Raw genomic sequence first — 18,234 nt, 5'->3', positions numbered from 1 at the left:
AATAAGGTTTTGATTAAAGTTCTCGTTTCTCAATATAACTACCACTCCATAGATTCCATTGCACTTTGTAGATTCTGTAGAGTGAACGCTTTGGTTTTGCCTGCTCAGCTACCTCCTTTTAAATAAAGGGGCAATGAAACTCTTCATCCAGGTATTATCAGGGATTTAAAAGTACAATAAATAATAATCATAGTAATAATAATAATAATAATAACAGCTTACATGTAGAAAAGGTTTACCAGATGCCAGCACTGATTTAAGTGCTTTGCAAGTATTAACTCACTTATTTCTCAACACATTCTCTGAGGTAGGTATTGTTATTAACCTTCTATGATTTATGAGGTCTCTGAAGCATGGAACAGGATAAATAACTTGTCCAAAGTCACACCTCATAAGTAGCAAGGCTGGGATTTGAACACAAATTTGGCTCCAAAGTCTATGCTCTTAACCATAGGAAATAAACATGTTCAAGTAAACTGTTTGTTGTAAATATCAGCATTATGTAGGCAGGGATTCCTGTCTATTTGGTTTACTTCTCAATACACTGCTTTACATATTGTCAGCCATGTAGTTTCATAAATGATTACAAAATGAATGCCAAAGTAATACAGGTAAATTGCAGAATGTGCAGAAAATGCAAATAAGAAAAAAAGTTAATCTGGAATTCCAAGATACTACATTTTGGTATATGTCTCTTAGGTCTTTAATAAACATATACCCTTTTTTGCATACATACACACAAAATATCATTATTATTTTTGTACTTTTTCACTTAAAATTTTTCCATATGAAAATGGACTTTTCTACAACAATAATTCTTCCCTTCAACAATATTAGGTATTCTTACATGATTAATTTTAATTTACATTTTATAAATAAAGTCCATGTGAATGGGAAAGTGCTTTCTCATATTGTGCTTGCTATATATATCCTGGAATGTATCATGTCAAAATGTAAAGTATTCTCATGTTTCCCTGTCTACAAGACAGAATTTGTCATCTATAATTCTAATATTAGTAACATTTGAAAAGCAATCTGGTTCTCAGCAGACATTAACAATGAGCAAATTAAATGAGTATATACATGAGAGTACATTTTGTCAACTAGTGAGGACATCATACTTCTCATCTTTGTTTAGATGTTATTCATAGGATTTATCTGCTATTTTGTTTTGATTCTTTGGATCATTTTGTATTAATTATGTTGTTTTCAATTACAAATCATACCTCTTTAGATCTTTTGAGATCTGAATTTAAAAATGCACGTCAAAAGTATGACAGCAAATTTATACTCAACCTAACACCACCTAATTTCAAAGCTTGGCATTTCTGTTCTAGAGCCAGTGGACTATTTTTGTTAACAAGAGGGATAAGAAGAAGCCAAAATTGATATGCTTTTTTGATTAAATGTTCAAACATTCAAGCTTCAGTACACTCTGTTATACAGGGATGATGGGTTTTCAGGTCTTTTTTTAATTTAATTAGTTGAAAATGGAAAAGGTAATTACATATAATTATAACTTTGCTTGAGTATAGGACTTCCATAATACTGACAGTAGATAAAAAGCAGTTTTTTTCTAATAGGTATGCTGATTTATTCTCTGACATTCCAGGAGGGGTTTTCTGGTAATGTTTTAGATGATATTAACCTAGCTCTATAGACTTGTCAATGAAAGCATACAAAGAGTAGTAAAACATTTTTAACTTAAAGCAAACAAATGTATTTTCTTTCTGATTTGAGTCTCATTCTGTGAATATCTCTGGATTACTCAAAATCCCTTACATATCATAGCTTCTATGTTTAACAAGCAACAATTTCATAGAAACCTTCAAGGGGCAATGGGATTATAGATGGGCTTTTCTTACTACTGTCCATACGATCAAGAACAAATAAGAATAATCAAAATGAGATTAGTGTTGGTGGTGGGAATGCAAGCTGGTGCAACCACTCTGGAAAACAGTATGCAGGTTCCTCAAAAAGTTGAAAATAGAGCTACCCTAAGACCCAGCAATTACACTATGTGCTTTGGATATTTATCCCAAAGATACAAATATAGTGATCCAAAGGGGCACATGCACCCCAGTGTTTATAGCAGCAATGTCCACAACAGCCAAACTATGGAAAGAGCTCAGACGTCCATCGATGGATGGATAAAGAAGATGTGGTATATATATATACAATGGAATACTATACAGCCATCAAATAATTGAAATTTTGCCATTTGCAACAACATGGATGGAACTAGAGGGCATTAGGCTAAGCAAAATAAGTCAATCAGAGAAAAACAATTATATGGAATTTAGAAACAAAACAGAGGATCATAAGGGAAGAGAAGAAAAAATGAAACAAATGAAATCAGAAAGGGAAAGAAAACATAAGAGACTCTTAATCATAGGAAACAAATAGGGTTTCTGGAGGAGAGGAGGGGTGGAAGGATGGGGTAACTGCGTGATGGACATTAGGGAGGGCATGCGATAATGAGCATTGGGTATTATAAAGACTGATGAATCATAGGCCTCTACCTCTGAAACTAATAATACATTATGTGTTTATTAATTGAATTTAAATTTTTAAAATGTTTTTAAAAATGAGATTGGTGTTGGGCACATAGAAAGTCTGTTACATAAATATACAGGCTATTTCAAAAAGTTGCCCCCAAAATTCATTAGTTAAGACAGATATTTGAAGTATAAAAGATATTTTCCAAACTCAAACAATGCAATAAATCAGTAAAGCCAAAGGCTTTTTCCTTGATCCTCATACTTCCTAATCTTTGCTATATTTGACTTGATTATTATCTACTATTCTTTTTTTTTTTTTCAATTCGTGCATCACAGATATTCAATAACATTATGCTTTTGGATTCTCTTACTTCTGCGACCCTCTTTCCTTCACTGGCTCCTCTTACAAGTCCCTTAACTGTGAACCATTCCCAAAGCAGTTCCCCTGGCTGCCCTCTCTCACATGATTTCTCGTAGACAGTCAGCCAAACTCTGTCTTGGTGTTATCTGTATGTTAGTTATTTCCAAATGAGTCTTTCTTTGATCAGGTCCCTATCACATAATTCTGTCCTTCACCTCCTGGCTATTCAAGTAGTACCTAAAATTTTAGCCATCCTCAAGTGACAAATGAGCCCAGATCTGAGCCAGTCTGGAGGAAGACTTCTATAGAAAGTAAACAAAATTGGTGTTTTGGAAGAAGAACAAACAGTTCAGTCTGTCTGAAGTGTGGTAAGAGAGGAGAATGGAAGGACATAACATTGGAGCAATAGTAGACGGTTACATATGTTATTGGGCATTTGATGGGCTATCAATTTTATGAAGCCTTTGGATTTTATTCTAAATATGGTATTTTGGGAGGTTTGAGCGGCAAGTGCTATTGACCCTTCTAAATAATCACTCTGACTGCTGGGTGAAAACTAGAGAACAGGAAAGGGAAAGGCAGATGTAGGGAGAACAGCTGTGTTGCACACTCACACACTTGCACACTTCCGGGTAAAACATTAGGAACGAACACACAGTAAGAGCCAAGGCTAGCCAGCTAATGCCTATTTCACCCATGATATGACTGGGGTTGTTAAGCTTACAGTGAAAAACAAAGAAGTACTATTTCTGTAACAGTGATGAAATAAAACAGAAAACGTCACTTAATAAGACCTCTTATTAAAAGCTACCTTTATGAAAAGATTTGGAGTTAGGTAGAGATTTATAGGCTGGCTGTTGGGAAATTCTAAATATTTTCAAGAGCTTTAGAAGGTAAATTTTATATTTATTCTTACTTTAAAACTCATGGGTCTCCACTGTAGGAGCGTGGGGTACATCCTCCATGATGAACATTCTCTTGGAGATTACAAAGAGAGAGGTGGAACATGAGAGAGAAAAAAATAAAAGAAATTTTTCCTGAGGTAAAAGAGAAAGAGTTGGAATAATGCTGAGGGAAGAATGGAACGAAAGAGGATGTTGGGTACATAACAAACACCAGTGGAGCTAACTAAACTATGGAAGGTGGGAGATAGGAAAGTATAAGACCACAGCTTGTTCATGGCCCATCTCAGTGGGAAGAAATAATCTGTGTGAAGAAAAAAAAAAAAACTTTTTAAATAATTGGATGATGAGCGCCTCACAGCTCTGGAGATGAGAGGCAGAGACCCATGCAATAAAATATATAAATGGTGGGTTTAGAAAAAAGGGTTATTCATTTAGACAAACCTTACACTATGAATTAATTAGTTGATTACAAGAGATTGGCCCGTCTTAGAGCTAATGAAAAGTAATAAAAGATTATTTTTGAAAGTTTAGGGAACAAAAATTATACATGTGTTCACTTAAATTTATTTCAATGGTGTCAAGGAATCTACTACTCTAGAATACATTGAGATATTAACTACATATATTCTAGCAAGTGATAGTTTTCTGAGATCTATTGGCAAAACACTGTCATGCTTTAATTTGTAAGCAGTGTTCATTCTTATGAAATAGGATAATAGAAGTTATATAATTCTCAGTTATGTGTTCTTATAGAAGTAGTCCCCTTTTCTACTTGATAATATATTCTAAAGTTTACACCTGCTTATATGTGTGCGTGCATGTATGTGTATAAGCAGAAGGGTCACGTCATGCTCTTTCTGGATAACAATATCATAATTTCAACCAGCCCCTATTAATGATTTCACTGAATTCGCACTTCAGGACACTACATGTAAAACTGATCAGGAAAATTGAGCTCAAAACATTGATATAAGGTTATACTCTATGAAAATATCATATATATTTTAAATATCTCTAATTCTTACTCTCTTCATTCTAATTCATTATAAAACAGACAAAAGGATAAATACATGCTGAAAGAAAAAAATATGCATTAGCATTTATAACAGTAAGGAAATCAATAGGTCTCTTAAAAAATATGCCCAAAAAAATCTCATATATTTTTATCTTCCCTGGCCAGAGAAATTGTGTTAACAGCATGCTAGCAAGAATCATCCTAATTTTTGCAAACCCGATTTTTGCTGCAGTGTAGGCAGGGCCTTAAATACATTTCTCACTACTGCATCTATTTTTAATTTCTAATTCAACATGGAATTCTTAATTCACTGTCTCTAAATTTCAGGCTATTTACAAAGGCTTAGGTGAAACACTAAGCTTTTACTGGGTATTTTATTTTTAACTTTTCTCTTCCCTAGGAAAAACACAAAATGGACCTCTTTTGGAAATGTGATAAGGATATATCTGGTGCATTTTTCTTCTGCAATATTCAAAATAGATCTCCTGCCTCAGCAATGACAGTATTCTCTCAACCAAGCAAATATCAGCCAAAGTACATTCTGAACATCAAGTACACAGGATTAATCAACCTCAACATATGAAGGTTAAGCTAAGTGAGGTGATTTCAAAACAACAACAAATTCTTAATGGTGTTTACATTTAAAAAAAAAAATGCTTGGTCTCTCTCTGTTTCTGTCTGGAATGTTTACATGTCTCAGTTTGGATTTCTTGTTCTTGTTAAAAGAATAATGTGTGACCACATGGTACTGTGCAGTACACTTTTACTTTTATCCATCATCACTTTGAACAACATGGTAATACCTACTTGCAAGGTTCAAGTACTACCCATAGGACAAAGGACAACTTTCTTTTACACCATACAAAATGTGCATTTTCATTCCACCCCATAGACTAGTATGGATTCTTAAGGTTCTCCTTTGGTCTCCTTGTATCCTCGGAATGACAAGGAAGCAACATCCTATGAGGAGATTTCATAGTAAATGTTCCCTCACAAGCTTTGTAGTGATCACTTCTGGTTCACTTAAGCTGTAAAACAACAAATAAATTATTTATGAGCTTTTGATATTTATTTTATCTCAAAAAGTAGCCATATAAACCTAATCATTGGTGAGAATAGCAAGAACAGTTATTACCTGGAGGAGAAGGTGGTATTTGCTGGCCAGAAAGGAGCTGAGGAAGCTTTTCCTTACCTTACTCAGGGTGGTGGTTGCATGGGAGGAATCCTATACATTCAGGGCTAATGCTATTTATATCCCATACACACACACACACACACACACACACACACACACATACACACACACTCTTTGGATATATAATTGCTTGGTTCAGAGAATACTGTCATTCCTGAGGCAGGAGATCTATTTTGAATATTGCAGAAGAAAAATGCACCAGATCTATCCTTATCACATTTCCAAAAGAGGTCCATTTTGTATTATTCCTAGGGAAGAGAAAAATTAAAAATTAAATACTCAGTAACAGCCTTGTGTTTTGCTTAAGCCTCTGTGTGTGTGTGTGTGTGTGTGTGTGTGTGTAAGCCATGATGTATGATGGTCAAAATTGAACCAAAAAAGCTTTAGGCTTTGGTGAGAATCAGACACAATTGCATTATAAGAACATAATATTCTGATTCAATAGTCAATTCTTACTTGATATCAACAAATAATATGTGACAGAAAGTCTATGTTATGTTTGATAGAAATTTATTAAGCAATAGTAAAATAATATCTCTTAAAGTGAAATCAACTTTTTTTGTTCAACTCTCATTTTGGGAACAATTAGACATTAATTCTGTAAAATATCACAGCTTAGCCTCTTCGATAGCCTCTTCGATAGCCTCTTCGACACCCGGGTTGTCCACATTCACTCTTCAGCAACAGAAAAGCTCTTTTCTTAGTAAGGGCAGCCATTTGCCCATTCTTTAAAAAGGACAAAGCTAAAGCTGGCTTGCAGTGCAAAACCTGTAGGACTCTAACTCTTGTTCTTTTCTGAGCTAAAAATCTTAGGACAATCTTAGTTATGCGCATTTGTTTTATTTTTCCTTTTTTTAAGGTGGAAAGTAAACTAGCCATCAAGTAGGGAAAAAATTATCACCTATGGGAAATTTCTGGATATGTCTGGGGAAAAAATTATCATGAATCTCCTTTAATGTTTCTGGTTGTTTAAAAAAATTCTCATAATCTCCTTCTGTTTTGATTCATAGACCTGTTCTTTTCCACATGGATTTGGGGAATTTACAGTTTCTGAAGTGTGTTGAACATTTTATGAATTGAATGATCTTTTACCACAAAATAAAATGAATCCTGCCATGCCAATGTCAACAATCTTTCCCTGAAAGATTTTAGAATCTTGATCACAGAGACAATAAAGCCTTTTTTAAAGGAATAAGAAAAAAAAAACACAAAAACATGAGATTTTTAAAATGCGTGATTCTAGGGAGGGGATAATGCTCCAAAGTTTTGCAAAATGGAGGGATGGGACAGAAGCAAGCACTAATAAAAAGTCCATTCTACTTTTTAATTATTGGCTATACCTTAGCACATTTAATTTTGCCTCTAAAAATTCGAGGGAAGGATAGCATTCCTTTAATTGCCTCCATCAAGAATAGTAAACAGTGGTAATTTTTGCTCAGAAATCCCTGAATGAATTTGGTTACAGAAACTACATTTCATCTTATCACTGGTATGTTCTTATTTGTTACCATTACAATGGGTGAATTTGGAATAGTTAGGCAACTGGTCATCCTCAAGGCCACCATAGGAAAAACTGGTAGGAAAAAAATAAAGGCAAACCTAAGACGTCTAGGTCCATAATAATTTATAATAGTACACACACACACACACACACAACTTCATCTGAAATGAAGATGCCAGCCTACCATTTTAACTTCCTCAGTCCAAAAATTGTGGCTGAAAAATAATCTCTGAGATCAGTTAAATTGTTGAGGTAAGCATTTTTCAATATTCTACTGTTTCTCTATAACAAATTACCTCCAAAAGTCAACTGCTTAAAACAATAAAAAAATTATCTCATATGGGGCACCTGGGTGGCTCAGTGGGTTAAAGCCTCTGCCTTTGGCTCAGGTCATGATCCCAGAGTCCTGGGATCGAGTACCGCATCAGGCTCTCTGCTCAGCAGGGAGCCTGCTTCCTCCTCTCTCTCTCTCTCTCTGCCTGCCTCTCTGCCTACTTGTGATCTCTGTCTGTCAAATAAATAAATAAAATCTTTAAAAAAAAATTAGCTCAAAGAGAGTCGGGAATTCAGGAATGGCTTAACTGCGTGGTTCTGGCTCAGAGTCTCTCATAAGGTTGCAATAAGATGTTGGACAAGGCTTTGCTCATCTGAAGGTTTGCCTGGGCCTGGAGTTACCTTTTTCAAAGGTGGCTCACTGACAAATTGGCAGTTCATTCTCGGTGGGAAGCCTTAGCTCCTCCTCATAAGGACCTCTACATACCTAGGGTTGATTAAGCATCCTCCTGACATAGTTGCTGGCTTCCCTCCAAGCAAGTAATCCAATAGAAAGCAAAGTGGAAACTATAATGGCTTTTATGATCTAGTTTCTAAAGTTGAAGTCTACCATTTGCACAATAAGCTACTGACTTTAGCAGTGTTATTCATTGTAGATGTAGACTACAGAAAGACATGAATAACAGGAAGTGAGAATTTTTGACACAATGAACATAGAGACTGGCTACCCCAGGGCTCCCTGGTCCCCAGGGATTCATATCCCTCAAATAAACAAAACATATTCCTCCTTCCCAAGGCCCCCAAAAGTCTCATCCTAGTATAGTGTTAGCTCAGAGTCCAGGATGTCATCTTACTAAGTCAAGTCCAGGTGCTGATGTAGCCTTACGGGTGTAGACCCTTGAATACAGCCCACTGAGTACACTTCCTCCATGATTTGAAGGCCCAGAGACAAGCTATCTGCCCACTCTCCCCACACCTAGCAAACCATGGTAGAATAGATAAAGAACACTCCCCTTGGAAAAGAGCAAAACAGGAGGTATAAAAGAGGCCACTGGTCCATCACAGTTCTAAAAAGAGGCTAGCGCTGGAACTGGAAATTTCCATTATGTATTTAATTTGAAATGTCCATATATATTGAATACTCCGCTATTTCTGCAATATTCTATTGGTTACAGAAGTTAGACCTATTTGGTGGGAGATGCTGGCTACTACCTCTGCAAATGGCAAAGCGTAGGAAACTCTTATGTTATGAAAGCTTCCCATTTTCAATTGCATATGTTTTATGTTAAGGGGCTTATAGATTATAAGTAAGTAAACAAGTGTTGCTTGTGTATACAGCATCTGTTAATGATACTGATAATGACAGTAGTTTTAGAATACCAAAGGGAAGGATATCCAATGCTACATGTCCTATACATGTAGTATACCAGACAGGGACTTGCTGTTCTGCTAGCTTTCTATCTGCTGGCTGAGGAGCCTCTTCAGAGAAGTTCCTTTTTAAAGCTTATTAGCCACCCTGGAAGAAAAAGCTCACAACTGTAAGAAAGCGCGGCAAGCTGGTTGAAAGCATTGGCTTTGGCATCAGAAACTTGGAATCGCGACCCTTCCAGTTACTAATTATGTGACTTTGAAGAGGTCATTTGCTACCTAAGCTTCACACTTACCTAATGCGGACACTGAAAAAATTAAATGAGATAACGTATGTAAAGCACTTAGCATACTGTCTGGTCCAGAGTAAGAGCTCTAATTGTTATTTTTATCATACAGAATTATGGAAATTATCTGTGTATTTCACTACTCTTTGGGTCAAACTTTTTCCATTTGCAAAATTAGGGGGTTGGACTCAATTTCTCAGGTTCCTTGCAGCTTCACCAGCCTAGTTTTTCCAACTGAGTTGCCTAGAGCAGCCTTTTTTTTTTTTTTTCCCTTAATAATCACTTGCATTTATACAGCACTTTTAACTTCAGAATCTTTTCATATCTATTATCTCTCTTGATTTTCATCATCACCCTGTGAGGCAAGTGGGCAGGGTCAGCAATATTACACTCATTTGACTGATGAAGGAAATGAGATACTGAGAGGTTAGAACTTGCCCGACGTCGTCAGTTGCGAAGTCAAAACTACAGGACTCTAGCTCTTAGGGTCATAACCTTCAGGGTCTTTTCTCCCTGCATCACGGCCTATTTTAGTGTTTAATCTACTGTACTTTAGCCCAGGAAACATGAAAAGCAGCTAAAGAAGTGCCCAGCAAAGACCACAGACATTGTGCACATAATATGGGTGGTTCAGATCCAAACCAATGGGTGATGGGATGTGTGTTACATCTCAGCTGTCCACACCAACCTGAGAAGGTCAGCTTCCTGTGCACCTTGACTCCCTCATGACACACTGGGATGTTGTAATATATATGGATACCACGCTGTCCTTTCCACGAGCTGTGCATAACTTTTTAACCACAGGATGTGAGTAATTACTCAGTTCCTTTGCTGTGGATCGTTTCCAGTTTCAGCCAGGTTTTTACATTAAAGGGATTAGCTTCTTTACTATTTTAATCAGTAGCCCTATTTGAAAATCAATGACTAGAAAACCTGTCTACAGGAAATAAAGGGCATGTAGTTGCTGAGCCCGAATTGATAATTAAGGACTGGAACAGAATGAAGCCTGAAGCAGATAAAGGAAAGGAGTTGAAGGAAATGTTCTCAGCAGCTTCTCTTCTGCCAGGCTCCTTCTCTGGCGTGGTACTCATGCTAATATACTTGAGGCATTGAGCCAAAACGCTGGCCAAATATTGACTTTTCATTGGCAAGATTATCTGGCCACACCCTGGTTCAGAGTAACAAACCACAAGCACAGGAGGTGAAGCCCTATGACTCTGTGTTTTGCCAACGAATGCATTATTATCATTTTTATTTTCTGAATCAGAATATCATTCCTGTTTTCACAGTATTTACTAGGTATGGTCTTCAACTCCTATAAACCAGACAGCTTCCTTTCTGACCTTAGAAATATGGTAAAGAAGATTCTAGCTGAGATATCCTGCTAGCTAGGAGACAGTATGTTTAATTCCAAAGGAGAATCTAAGAAACTTTTTAATCAAAAAGCTTTACCAAGTTACTTCAACCTCTAAGTTTTTAGCTCCAGTCTCTTTAGAACTCTGGTGGCATTGTTTTTTAAAAAATTATAGCTATGTATGTTATACATGTTGATATTATATATTAAATATATTTTATGTAAATATCATGTAAATGTAATGTTTATTATATCATGTATAAGTCAAACATAAACATACATATGTTTGCATAAGAACAATGAAACCTGCCAGCAACACAGTATTCTTTCGAGGATCCTGTGTCAAGGAATGAAATGTTGCTGAAGGATGGAAAGTTTTTAAACAAGTTACTGAAATGTCTTGACTAAAAATTTATTTTAGGTAGTCAATTTCCTTTAAAACATTTATATAAAGTTAAATGCCTGTTTATAAGAAGGTGTTGACTGGGTTTTAATATCCCACTGGAAAGTTTGGGTGGAAACAACTCTACCACACTTGCCTGCCCTTAAAGTCTTAAAATCAGTAGTACCTCCTTAGGCCCAACTGAAATATGGTAAATTCATTCGGAATACCTCTAGATCTTTTCTTTCCCCCTGAAAAAAATCCGTACTGTTTGAACACATGCAAAAATGCTGTTGTTCTGTTAAAAAAAAAAAAAGCACTGGAAATGGCGAGATTTGCTCTCATCTGGTCAGTCCAGGAGTGTTAGTCCATGATTTCACAACCTTCTTTCGACATAGTTCTCTATTAGTAACTTCAGTGGGAGTATGCTGTAAATAGGTGTGCGGTATCTTCTACCTCTTTGATAAGAAACAACTACACACCTCCAACTGAGTACCCACCAAATATTTTGGAGGCTCCCACCAAACCTCAATGACGAGGAAGTTACAAGAAGCAAGTTTCCAGTTCTGCACCTGGGCTCTTTGCCTTGTCTGTAAGCTTCTTATGGTTGTGGCTCAAATTGTTTTGACTTCCTTTTTCGTAGTTCCCATTACATGGTCCTGTCGTTCACAAAACCGCAGTTTAATAAATGCTTGCAAAATTCAGTCAATTCCCTAGACTGATGAGAGAGGGAGCTAAGAGAGACCCCGAGGCCCAAATCACACGTCCAGAAATAGAAAAAGTCTCCACACCAGACTAGCCTGTGTTTGCCCTGTGACATCATTGATGAATTTTAGGAGCATAAAGCTGTAACATAGTTGAAAAGGAGCAGACCCTTTTATTCCAGTTTTACCCGAGCTCTGGTTTTTCTGTGATTGAAGACAGCACTGAAGAGTTCTCTTCACTCTTTTTCTCTCTCATCTATAATTTCCTGCTATTGCATGATGGCAAAGATATCTGCATTATTACAATTTAGCAAAGTTCTTGAAATGTACCAGAAAGAATATTTTATGATAACTTTTGTTTCCTTTTTACATTTGAGATGCAAGTTATAAAATTTATTTTCTTATGCCTGGCTTTTATTAGCTTCTTATGTTTTTCAGAATTATTTTTTCCCAAAAGAGAATAGCAAAGAAGACAGTTTAAATGACAAGTATCTGTTTTTCACCATTGTGGCATATGGTCTTCTCTCGAGGCTCTGAAATTTGACAGAATTATCCTCTCAAATCTCTATCACCTCCTTACACATAAATGACTGCCTAGACCACGTATGGCTGAGTGTTTTCCATTTCCTGGGCATGTCAGCATATCATCCAGAAATGAATTTCCCTTTCAGCCAGTCAGCAAATGCGTAAGGAGTGTCTATACATAAACTCTTTCCCAGGAAGTAAATGACTAGAACACTTTGCTCTTGACATTTTCTTAAAAATGTTACAGGTCAGTACTGGTCAACAAAATGAATGAAAGTGGGGCAATTTTACAAGACACAGACAGAAGAGGTCTAAAATATTGTCATTACTAATAAAAAGCATGTCTGGCAATAAACAAAACATGTCAGCAGGAGAGAATGCAATTTTGCATTGATCTTAGCACATTGAATAGATTACAGTGTAGGGATGTTTCAGCAGAAGGATCTTGAGTACTTTCAGCTCTCTTTCTATTGAGATCTGATCCTCTGGGATTTGGAAGAAATGTAAATCCCTACTTTAAATCATTTCCTGAGGGACGCCTGGGTGGCTCAGTTGCTTAAGTGATTGTCTTGGGATGGGTCATGATCCAGGAGTCCTGGGATGGAGGCCCGCATTGCGCTCCCAGCTCCACAGGGACTCTGCTTTTCCCTCTGACCTTCTCCCCTCTCAGGCTCTCTTTCACTCTCTGTCTCTCAAATAAATAAATAAAATCTTTTAAAAAAAATAAATAAATCATTTCCTGAGACCTCCTATTGGAGGCTTAATTACTTTTTTTTTTTTTTTTTGCTTTGTTTTGCTGTAGAAAGTTTTGTATTATTTTTGGCATTAGATATTTGTTTAAAATGTATTTCTTCCTTAACTACAATGAAATAATTAGAGAAAATCAGTCAGAAGAAATTTTAGAAAAGAAAACATTGAACTCACAGTCATGTAAAAGATACTATTTTCCAAATTCCCTTAAAACTGACATCTGGTAACCATTGCATTTTAAACATATTGAAATGAAGTCCATCTTTACATGTTTCCAGATGCTTTTCTTTATGTCCCTTTTAATGGGCAACACCAACCTACCAACTGTTGTACAGTAAGTGTTTGGAAACATATTTAAAGTCTTTAGCAATATTGCTTTACAAAGGAAAATAGTGAATTTAGATAGTTGCATTTTTACCACCAATTTAATTAGTTTTGTCCTTTTCTGCCCCTCAACAGGCTGTTCCCTATAATCTACTTCCTCTCTCAATTCTTCCCAAGTCCTCAGCTAGAGGATTTCTACCCATAGCATTTAAGGTAGAAAGACTAGTAGGACAATGGAACCCTCAGCTGGGTAGGGCCATTATGGGTCCAGGAAATATAATTATCCTAGAAGTGTGCTTCATAAAGTGAGAAGCAGACCCAGAAAAATGTGAGCATGAAGCCACTCAGATTCAAAAGAGACATATCTACTACAAAAGTAACTTATTGGTCTAGAATAAAGGGGTAAAATGTTGAGTGTGCAATTTTAAAAAAAGTTTTCTAAACAGGGATCAGCTGACTGCCTCTCTCTTTTCTACTTCCAGCTATCAGGGACCCTCAGAGACCATCACTCCATCTTAGAAATTGCCTGGGACATGTTACCACATTATGTGCCTCAGGCTGCTTTTCCAAGATTCCAAGTGTATACTTCTGCTATTGGTGTTATTACTATACCAATCACTGATCTTTCAAAAGACTGTCACAACTGGTTAGGATTCTGTTTCAAAGCTCATTTTACATCAATTATGTTCTTGGTGTTTGTTTGTTTGTTTGTTTTTCTTTTCATTGTGATAGAGCTCTTTTATGGCAAAGCACCTGGTCCTAAATGTAAGGCTTGGTGAATTTTACATATGTATATGCCCATGTAACCGTCACCCAGATCAAGACATAGTACACATCCAGCCCTCAGAAAATGTCAAGCCTCTATCAGGCAATTCCATTCCCCGAAGTGAACTTCTATCCTGAACTCTGTTTCCATGGTTGAGATGATCATGTTTTAGTTGCCTTGTCTTGAACTCATCTAGAAGCGTGCTTTAATCTCATTTGAATCCTAATTTTAGTGTAGAAAAAATTAATTTAGGGAAATTTTCCTATAAAAGATAACCCTGACCAGACCATGTGGATTCTACCAAAGTAGAAAAAAAATGAGTATGTTTAAAAATTCCCTAACTTTTTCATGTTGTGTCTTTCCCTGGTTTTGATGCCCACTTACCTGCCTCCCCACCTCCCTACCTTGTAGTCTAATAAAATCTCAGGAGGGAGGAATTAGACCTGATGGGCAAATCTAGAGAGGGATGAAAATCAAGAGCCATTGAGAGAAATGTGGGGGAGAAGATTATTTAGGAAAGCAGTTGATGACAGCACGGATTAGGGAGGAAGAGGAGTTGAAGATCTACTGGACAAATTACTAAAAAGGGAATTGTTGTGGGCAGAATTTAATGATTCAAGGATCCATAGAGTTCACCAGTCTCAATGAGCCAATTCATGCATTGGTAATACCTTATTAATAAATGTTTATCGAATGCATCATAGGATTGATTAATTGCTGTCATATTACATCAGTGTAAGGAGCCATTTAGCATCTTGTCCTCTCAGAACTGTCTTCCATGTTTGTTATCTAAGCAAGCTTTGCCTTTCAATCTGGAACATACTAGTTGGAAGTACTGCTAGATACTGTTCTCTGGCTAATCTACCAGCTGAAGCAGGCTCCCTTAATGCCAATTGGTATACTATGGAGAAAGATATCCTAAGAAGGAAGGTTAAGGGCACATTTCTCGTAAGCTAATAAAAAAATACAATCACTAGCATTTCAAAATAATGGCTTAATTGATTTTCATATTGAATATACATGGATTAGACTACTGAAGCAGATTATTAGCATCTTTGTATAAACAGTTATGGTAAAATATTTTGTAAATAAAAGCACAAAGTATACTTTTGGATCAGGCTTTCCTTTGTACTGCTTTTTCTTTACAAATGTTAACATTTCCCTTAAATTTTACTTTTTCAATAAGAAACCTGACCCTAAATTAATGCCAAATTAAATCAGACTTGATTCTTCATAATTGTTTTACACAGTAAAACTCTTTAACTTCCAGATTTATTCTTAGGAATATTCTTAGGAATATCTAGAATATTCTAGAATATCTAGAAATATTACAAGTCAAATTGATGCCATAAAGTGGAGGTAATATCTATATCTAGGTTTTTAATAAGCCATGACTATCCCAAGATAATCTTAATGAAGTAAGCATCTGCAAGTAAACCAATTTGATAATTTCCTCTTTTTTTTAAAGTAAAGCTAGGTTCAATAAACATCTTAAATAACTAGGCTGAACTTAGTTGAACAATGAGGTTGAATTAACATCTTCAAGAACAATCTGGAAGGAAAGAAAATGTCACAAAGGCTTACCATGATCATCCAGAGCCTGTACATGTGTAGAAGGAGAAGAAATTATTCTATTTCTTTGACTTGGTGATTAATGTTACAAGCTCTGTTGAACTTGTGATTCTCTTCCAGTGGTTGCCTCTGTAATTACTGCCCAACCTGTAAATACGTGACGTTTATGAAAAGCACCCCCTTCCCATTTGCCATAGGATGAATCTGACTCTAGTAGTCTAACTTTCATCAATACCGTGAAGGGATTCTCTTGTATGATCACAGAACTAACAGAAAAGTGGTGAGATCTGATATGACCTAGATGGCAAGGAAACGGAAGTCAAAGTCATAAGCAAAAGGTACTAAAGGTTGGGACGCCTGGGTGGCTCAGTTGGTTAAGTGGCTGCCTTCGCTCAGGTCATGATCCCAGCGTCTTGGAATCGAGTCCCACATTGGGCTCCTTGCTTGGTGGGGAGCCTGTTTTTCCCTCTGCCTCTGCTGCCACTCTGCCTGCCTGTGCTCACTCTCTCTCTCTCTCTGGCAAATAAATAAATAAAATCTTAAAAAAAAAAAAAAAAGGTACTAAAGGTACTAAAGGAGAGATGAAATGTACATAAAACTAAGTCTTCTTAAAAGAAAAATCTTCTAGGGACAGATGCTAATGCAAACAGGAAGTGATTGGAGAAAGTTGGGGTTAGACGCCTTGCCTTTGGAAAGGGCCTCAGGGGCTCTGAAATTTAACTTCCAAAGCTAGTAGGTGTGGGCATGGGAGCTGACAGGTGACAACCAATCAAAAGCAGCTCTTGACGGCCTTTCTTCCTTCCTTGAGCCAGGACTTACTGGGCGTTTCTAGAGCTCTCCTGAGATCTCTTGAAGCAGCAGCTTTTCCTATGTAAGTCCTACATTCAGTGCCAAAATGCTCCCCCCCTTCCTGTGCTGATGGAGGGGCAAGTGAGGGCAGGATGGTATAACCTTTTGATACCAAGTCATAACTTCGGAGAATGTTGCCCCAAGGATTAACTGCATGAAGCTCATTAAAGGAAATGCTTGCAAGACCTCAGGTGAAACTGCTCTGCCCACTCCCTATGACACACACCTCGGTGTGTGACAGAAACCCCAGGATGGTTAGGGAAAGCATGACCAAGCATTACCAAGGCGGAAACTGGCAGAGAGGAAAACCCCCAACGTGTTCTGTCAGGTCAGCAATCAGTTTGGCTATAAACAAGTAAGATTGCAATGTTATGAAGTAATCTTTGTCTGACTCAGTCCCCTATCAGAAACTCACAGGTCATTTTCATGAATCTTCCGTTGAGCAAATAAAACAGTTTCACAATGATGCCATATTTAAGTGTTATTATGTCTCTGCTCATCTAATCCTCTACTTATCCCCTCCTTTATTTATGTCTCTTGAAATGGATCCGGTCATAATACAAAGTGAAAGGAAACAAGGAAGGAACTGTCAGTCTCCCTCTGTTCCTGGCCCACTCATCCCTCTACCCTAGACCACTTTCTATAGGAGCAGCCATGCAGGGACATCAGATAAGGGAGAATAGATAAAGCATTTGAAAGCAGAAGCAATTCAAAATCACTGCATTCAATTCCCTCAGTTTCTGGAAGAGAAATGTGAATGCCCAAAGAGGAAGAGTGACTTGCCTAAATGATACAGGAAGTTCGTGGAAAATCCTGAATTAGAATTCCAGTCTTTTGCTTCCCAATCACAGTCTAAAAGTTTTAAAAGCTGAAAGGGACCTCGAAAATTACAGGGCACAAGAGTTCTCAAATTCTACTAGTGTTTTGTTCAAGAAAATCTTCTCTTAGAGCATAAACTAGTTAAAGTGGCCATGTTCTTGCTTTTGAACCAGAGAGGAAGAGGTTGAGGTCCCTCCTCAGTCCCAAAGCTTCTCCCCTTGGAGGAGGCCATTGGAACATTGCTCCAAAATGATGTGAAAACCCCCATGTTTCCTGATGCTGTCATTTTACACAAGGAGAATGTGGAGGCCTAGTAAGGCAGAGCAATATGCTTGCTCTCCAGAATATTCAAGCAGAAAAGTTAGAGCCCAGAGTGACAGCCTCTCAAGTTTTAAACAATTTAGAAATTCAGCATTGAAGTTGAGGTTTGAATTTATTTCCCTGAGGTGAAAAAAAGGAGGGGGGGGACATGACTCACACTGTCCACAAGGAGAAAAGGTACCACTGCTCAAGGGGAAGCTATACAACATCATCACCCTCCATCTCTCCCAAAAATCAAACCCAGACCTCTCAGTACCGTACATCTCACAAATTGTACACTTAGCTGAAGTATGAACATCTGAAGTAAGGGTGCAGAAATCACCCCACCACTGAGTGCACATAACATATCTTTCTTAGGGGTTTTAGGTTATAAATCTCTTAGGCCATGGAATATGTATAACGATTTTTCTCAGTGGCCCATCTTTCAAAGATGACTGGACAGATATATTATATGAAACTTGG

At 37.1% G+C, this 18,234-nt stretch overlaps 1 long non-coding RNA gene across 1 annotated transcript in view; it reads right to left on the bottom strand.

Annotated features, from left to right (window-relative positions):
* LOC131824970 (uncharacterized) overlaps window positions 1-18,234 on the bottom strand; it is a 159,578-nt gene that overhangs the window by 135,624 nt on the left and 5,720 nt on the right. The gene's annotated exons all lie outside the window — the stretch shown is intronic.

The sequence above is a fragment of the Mustela lutreola genome, chromosome 2, assembly GCF_030435805.1.
Source record: "Mustela lutreola isolate mMusLut2 chromosome 2, mMusLut2.pri, whole genome shotgun sequence".
Lineage (NCBI taxonomy): Eukaryota > Metazoa > Chordata > Mammalia > Carnivora > Mustelidae > Mustela > Mustela lutreola.
Note: the sequence above shows the minus strand (reverse complement) of the source record. Positions and strands in the feature narration are given on the sequence as shown.